General features: G+C 38.1%; 1 pseudogene; it reads right to left on the bottom strand.

Annotated features, from left to right (window-relative positions):
- Positions 1-5,363: 5,363 nt before the first annotated feature.
- On the bottom strand, positions 5,364-6,043 carry LOC119530269 (annotated as a pseudogene).
- Between the last annotated feature and the right edge of the window lie 866 nt (positions 6,044-6,909).

The raw sequence follows: 6,909 nt of genomic DNA, 5'->3' as shown, positions 1-6,909 counted from the left end.
AAGCTGACCCTATGTGATAAACTAAAGAATTTGGAATTTGGCAGGTACAGGTGGGGTGCCTGTGAAACTAGTAAAAGTTGAACACAAAAGTGAAAGAACTAGAACTGCATTTTAGGATGAATTCATGAGGATAGAGGGGGAAATAAGAGATTTCAAAATGTCAGGATTTCACTGTATTATTTAGAAGAGAGGTCATAAATGGTGATAGTGGTAATGCCAATTTTTAATGAGAAAATATCACTTTTGGGGGGAGGTTACTTTAGTACATAGACTCGAAAAAGAAGGAAATGTTGCTTTATATATTCTTCTTTAGAGAAAGGAATAGAAGTGAGAATGGCAAATCCAATGAAGACCCATATCTTGTGCATTGAGAGCTGTTGTTAATTCACATAAAGTTTTGCTAGTGGATTCTCAATGCAAATGGGCACCTATGAAATGTACTTCCTATAAAAATTCCATGTAACTTGGGTGGAAAAGTTAAGCAAGTACATGGAGGATGCAACATTCATTCAAAAATTTTAAATCATCCACTCTATTTAGCACACCTCATATGAGATTTGAGACACATTATGTAATTTAATTATTAAAATTACCACATTTGAAAATCATGCTTTCATATTTAGCTAAATATTTAATTATATTTAAATTAACACTGACTACAGAGGCAGTTTTTGAGCCCCATAATGTTATGATAGAATGGCCAAAAGAGTTCCAAGAACAAAAATTATATGTTACTAGGGAAAGCTTTGTGACATCTATATGTGTCATCTCATCTCACCTCCTTTAGAACACAGATATTAGTGATAAATAAAAAAAGAATAAATAAAAAAAGAATCAGACTCTTCTACAGAAGTATGCATATTCATACACCATATGAAGGCAAGTCCCAGGATGTTTACTTCATATTGCCAAATGCATATCAGCGATATAAAGTATAATGTATGTATTTATCTGATGTGTTAAAAATATTACAATTGGTTTACATAATCTCTATTTTACCAACCTTCTATTTGGAGATTTTACAATGCTTAAAACTACATTTTCTAAATTCACTTGTGGCTACAGTTCTAGATGCAAATTAGATTCCACCTATTGAAGGTACTCCCATGAGATTTGTAAGTCAAAGGCCAGGAAAAGCCAAATTCATTCAGCTCTGCCTGTCCCTACTCAGTATGGAGGTCACAGTTTTCCTGAAACAGGATCCAATGCTTATTCTTCAACTTTCCAGAAGAAGTGTTGACTTCTTGATCTGCTTACCCACGGCGTATGCCTTAGAGTGTTATTTTGAAGTTTTGGCTTCCAAGGCTTCTCTGGTAGCAGAGATGGAGGTGCTGCTCACTCTAGGGCAGTGTGGATTCAGAAGAGGGCTTGCTCTAGATTCTTCTTCGTATCATGCCACATTCCCAGTGTAAAGTGGCTCCTTCAGCCCTGCCAACGCTTTTGTGTTAATCTAATTCAAATAGTATATATATTTTTTTCCATAGAGTGGTTTCTGTTTTCTGCCTTGGATGCTAACTGATATGGTCTATATTTCATTGAAATTATATCATTATGATTGTCTCTAACTTTAGTGCTTGAAACTTTCTGAATTTCTATTAGAACAAGTTTCTTCAAGTGAGCACTATAGTTCCTCTTTCTGAGGTAATTACCTCAACAACTTTTATTGAGCACAGAGATAATGACTTCTTCTGGTTCAAGGCCTGAAAAGCTGTCAAAATGATACGTATCCTCTAAACAGGTCCTCAAATTTCACTGATTCATAGGGTACCAGAACAACCTTTCCTAACGATTCCTGTCCTCTAGTGTAATAAAATTCCAAGATAGCATTTGGGTTTTCCTCTGTGTAAAAATGAAGTTCATATGTATACAGACCAAGACTTCAATAATGATGACTTTAAAGATTGTGGGAAAAAGTAATACAGAAACAGCTAACTAGATATAACTAAATTCCAGAAGCCTCATGAAAGAGTTAAGATGCCTATTGAAATGCTGTTCTTTGCTGAAGGAATCTACTGATTAGTTTCATGAGAGAGGTCAGGAACCTTTGACCATTCTCTCCTAGTGCTGCATGAGACCTGTTGCAGTTCAAAGGAAAGGGATATTTATGTCAATGGGGAAACCTAACAAAGTATACTGGTCAGAAGAAAGGAATTACCTTGAAGTTTTATAACATACTTTCTAGATATATCCTCAGTCCATGAAGTTAAGAGTATTTTGTCATGAAACTTCAAGACAAGATGAAGTTTCATAGTCTTATCCTGCTATTGTTTGCATGAAATACAGTTATTGTGATCACTGGAACTGAGTATTGTAATACAATTATTGAGGAAAAGTCACAAGAAAGAGTAGGTAACAAATGATGCAGACTGTAACGATAAATATCCTTAAGAAGTACCTAAAGAGGCTTCTTATGATCTGTTGTGTAACATCTATTTTTACTGATGTGATCAAGCTACCACTTGAATTATTTGCATAATAATATAATACTTAATTACTGTTTAATCCGTGTGACAATATTTATTCTGATTATTAAATATACATTATATTATTCCTAATAGGAGAAAATAATTCTAGGCTTCAAATCAGTATTGTTAATTTTTAAATTGTATAAAACAGAAAATAGAGGGGAAAAACTATACTATGTATCTTCTGGATGGACCAACATCTGGAAAACACATGATGGTAATAATCTTTTAGCTGTGGACATCACATAAGTTTAAACCTTCAGCATAAATTCTCTGGAGCAAGAACACAGGAGAGGAAAAGTTAATGGGATTATTTGCATCTAAGCAAACATTTTCCTTTCTTCTCATTTGTTTCATTTTTTGTAACCCATGATGAAACACTGGTGTTTACCACAATCCTTAAGGCCACATCATTTGAAGTTCCCAGAGCTGGTTCAGCCATTTGCCTATGGGAATGCTCTGTACCTCCATCTGGAAATTATCTTGCTAATGATGATATAGAACTAATTGAACAAGGCTATATGGACATAGCTCTTTTTTTTTTTTTTTGATAAATTATGAAATTTATTTATATTTTACCTTTTAAAAGTCAGAATGTAACAAATTTCACTTTCTGCAAAGTCTTCCTATTAGAATACATGAAGTGCACTTAATACAAGAGAATAAGTCAAACTCTCTGTACCACCATGAGGTGGACATGCTCTAATCAATTCCCTCAAATGAAGGTTTTGTCAAATCTCCCAACAAACTTCTACAAAGATAATCTCAATTCAAGGAGTTTTGAGTGAACTTTTTCCAGCAATTACAGTGAAGAAGCTGACTTTAAAGTTTGGGTCCTCCCAAGCAACAGCACAGTAAAAAAAATTATTGCCCCAAATGGGCCCAGTCTTGGCTGGTGACTAGGCAACCGCAGCTATTTACTGGCCGGCAAGAAGAGGCCCACACAACAGTGCACTGGCCCAAAGCACTAAAGCATTTGCAACCTCAGCCACTGACTGGAAAATTTCCATATTTAAAAAATGTTGGACCTGAAAAAAACAAATCTAATTCTCAGATGCCTTGGTTGATTAGAGATTCTGCTCCTACAGTTAGACTGACAGCTTTTTAGCTTTATATTTATTAATATTTGTAAAATATCTTTAATTTCAAGCAAGTTTCTAGGAGACTATTTTTGTTAACAGTTGCTCACCAGGAACTGTGTTTTGCCTCTATGAACAGTCTGTCTTATGTGAGACAACTGGTTGGGAGATCAGATTTCCTCTCTTTGCATTTAGAAAGCAGGTTTCAAATGAAGCAACCTTCATTTACAGGTTGAAATCAGGTTCATAAGGAAACCATTTGTAACAGAAAAACAATGCTGAATTGAATCTATGTTACCAAATAGAAGAAAGAAGAACCAGTATCCACTGGAGTCTCCAAGTTTCATCCTTCTTACTCATTTAGGATTCCTTTTCATACTTCAAGGACAAGAATGTAAGCAAGCCCCAAATAAAGGGGTGTAATGGACGTTCAAAAGTACCTCATGAGCTTGAAAGTTAGAACCAAAAAGTTATGGCCCTTCCATTGTTTAGCTGAACCTCCTCCCCACCTATGGATATATGGGTTTTAACTTTCCTAACCTAGAAACACTTACTTTCACTGAAAATATATGGTTATACCTTATCCTAAAAAGGCATCATGTGGGCATTTAAGACTGAACCAGTTAATTTCAAGGGTGTGCAGAGATAGTAGGAAATTATCACTAATCAAAACTCCCAGCATCAGACCATGCTAAACCCAGAACATTGACCCCAACATGACTTCTGAAGTGCTCCCTAGGATGGTAACCCCAGCTGCTGCCAAAGACTAACCAACAAGAATTGGCATGGCACATCAGGAGCTTCATCATGGATCTAGGCACCACTTCCAGTGCTTACACATCTCAGGGACTAGGGAAGGAGATGTGTCTCATTTGTGATATTTGTGACCAGGAACGATCCTGGCTGTCTGGTAGGACCTGAGAGAGGAACACTGGATAGGAGGAACAAGTGCTAAACAAGAACAGCTGGAAAAGCTGGATTCTCTTCCAGAAGTAGCTCTAGCAAGTAGGCGAGGACCATAAAAAGACTAGGCTATGTGACAAGCAAGGTTAACAGTAGGGAAAGACAGCTTTGACAACAGTCCAAAAACAAAAGAGGGCTCTGAGCTGGGGACCCTATTCCCCTGTCCTTAATGCCATGGCTCAATCCCACGTCTGTGGTATATTTAAGGTGTGTGAGTCAAATGTTTCACACTTAACATGTAATGGAAGCTCTGGAACATGAGATGCTGTGCTGGTTTGAATGTATTATGTCCCCCCGAAAAAGCCATATTCTTTGATGCAATCTTGTGGGGGCAGATGTATTAGTGTTTAGATTGTAATTCTTTGTTTCCACGGAGATACCACCCACCCAACTGTGGGTGATTACTCTGGGTAATCTCCATGGAGGTGTGGCCCTGCCCATCCAGCGTGGGCCTTGATTAGTTTACTAGAGCACTATATAAGCTCAGACAGAAGGAACAAGCTTGCTACAGCCAAGAGGGACACTTTGAAGAATGCACAGGAGCTGATAGAGTAGCTGTAGCTGAGACAGACATTTTGAAGACAGGTGTTGGAAGCTGATGCAGACATTTCGGAGAACACCATTTTGAAAGGCAAGCTGGGAGCAAGGAGACACCAGCCACGTGCCTTCCCAGCTAACAGAGGTTTTCCAGACACTATTGGCCATCCTCCAGTGAAGGTACCTGGACACTTTATGGCCTTAAAGACTGTAACTATGTAACCAAATAAACCCCCTTTTATAAAAGCCAATCCATTTCTGGTATTTTGCAAAAAGGCAGCATTAGTGAACTAGAACAGACAAACAGCAGAAACTCAGCTCACTGATTGATGATAGAGTGCTACAACACCTGATTCATCATGTCCTCTTCACATTGTAATCCAGACAAATGTAAGAAAACTGGTGCCAGTGCTGGATATGCTCTATAAAGTTGGTGCTGCGTTATTTGGGGGTCTCCCCAGGGCATGAATTACATATGGGACAAACCACAGATTTGGTATCTATGCTATGGAATAATTTGCAGCGTTCCACAGGTCCTTTCTAATCAAAATTCTTCTCAGGACAGTAAGGGCAAGGAAAGGTATAATGGTTTGGGACATTCCTTGGCTGAAAGGACACAACCTTCGTGGTGTCCTTCACATCTTCCATGATGTAATTCTGGTATTTGGAACAGGTAGCCATGTGGGCTCAGATTTCGGATAGGAAGACATTTTTACTGCAGCCATGGCAAGAAGTCTCATGCTCTCCATCTGCCACTGGACCTCTGTGGCTGGACAACAGGTGCCAGAGCGTTGCAACACACCCACAGACAGGTTTCTTCAGCTTCAAACAGTCCTGCAGCCATGCAAAGCAAAAGACCTGGCCACAGAGCTCCCGCAAGGGCTTCTCCTGTATCTCCAAGCACAGGAAACACATGAAGCGGCCCAGGGGATTGGCCTCCACAACCAGCAGGGACCCCGCAAGCTGCACACCGCCCTCATGCTCCTGCTGCTGTGCCATCTTACTGTCCGTAGCTTTTTATTTTCCTTCTTGTTCTCACTGTCCTTATGTCTCCTAATGATCATAATTTCTTAAATTTAAGGGCTTTGGGGAGTATTATTTGCAGATAATAAAGTGCACATGAAGTGTAAAACAATATATTATGACATGTATACATGGAGAAAATATGAATACAAGATAATTAACATGTCTATCACTCCTAAATTTTCCTCATGCTCTTTTTGATTCCTTTTGCTTGGTGCTGTCTGTCTATCCCATTTCCAAATAACTATTGATTTGTTTCTCTCAGTAGAGATTAGGTTACATTTTCTAAAAATTTCTATTAAAGGACTTATATAAGATAAATGTTTTTGGTTGTTTTGTTTCTTTCATGCAACATAATTGTTTTTATTTTCATCCATTGTGTAGCATGCATCGAGAGTTCATTCCTTTTTATTTTTAAGTAGAATTCCATTGTATGGTGTTTTAGTTTCATAGGCTAGCTACTGAAGAAAATACCATTAAACAATGGAAATTTATTCCCTCATGATTTTGAGTCGGGGAAAATGTACAAATGAAGGCATCATTAAGGCAGTGCTTTTTCCCAAAGGCTGATTGCCAGCAATCCTTGGCTCCTCTGTCAAATGGCGAGGCACATGGCAGAATCTGCTGGTCTTTCCCTTCTCTTCTGGGTTTCATTGCTATCTGCTTCTTGCTGCTTCTGTGCATTTCTTTGGTTCTTTCTTTTTCTCTCTCTCTTTTTTTTTTTTTTTTTTTTTGTTCTGAACTCATTCAGTTTATAGAGGACTCCAGTAATAGGATTAAAACCCCTCCTGAATCACACCCTAACTGAGATTACCTAAGCAAAAGTCCTTACTGAAATAATT

The sequence above is a fragment of the Choloepus didactylus genome, chromosome 3 (genome assembly GCF_015220235.1).
Source record: "Choloepus didactylus isolate mChoDid1 chromosome 3, mChoDid1.pri, whole genome shotgun sequence".
In the NCBI taxonomy this organism is placed as follows: domain Eukaryota; kingdom Metazoa; phylum Chordata; class Mammalia; order Pilosa; family Megalonychidae; genus Choloepus; species Choloepus didactylus.
Note: the sequence above shows the minus strand (reverse complement) of the source record. Positions and strands in the feature narration are given on the sequence as shown.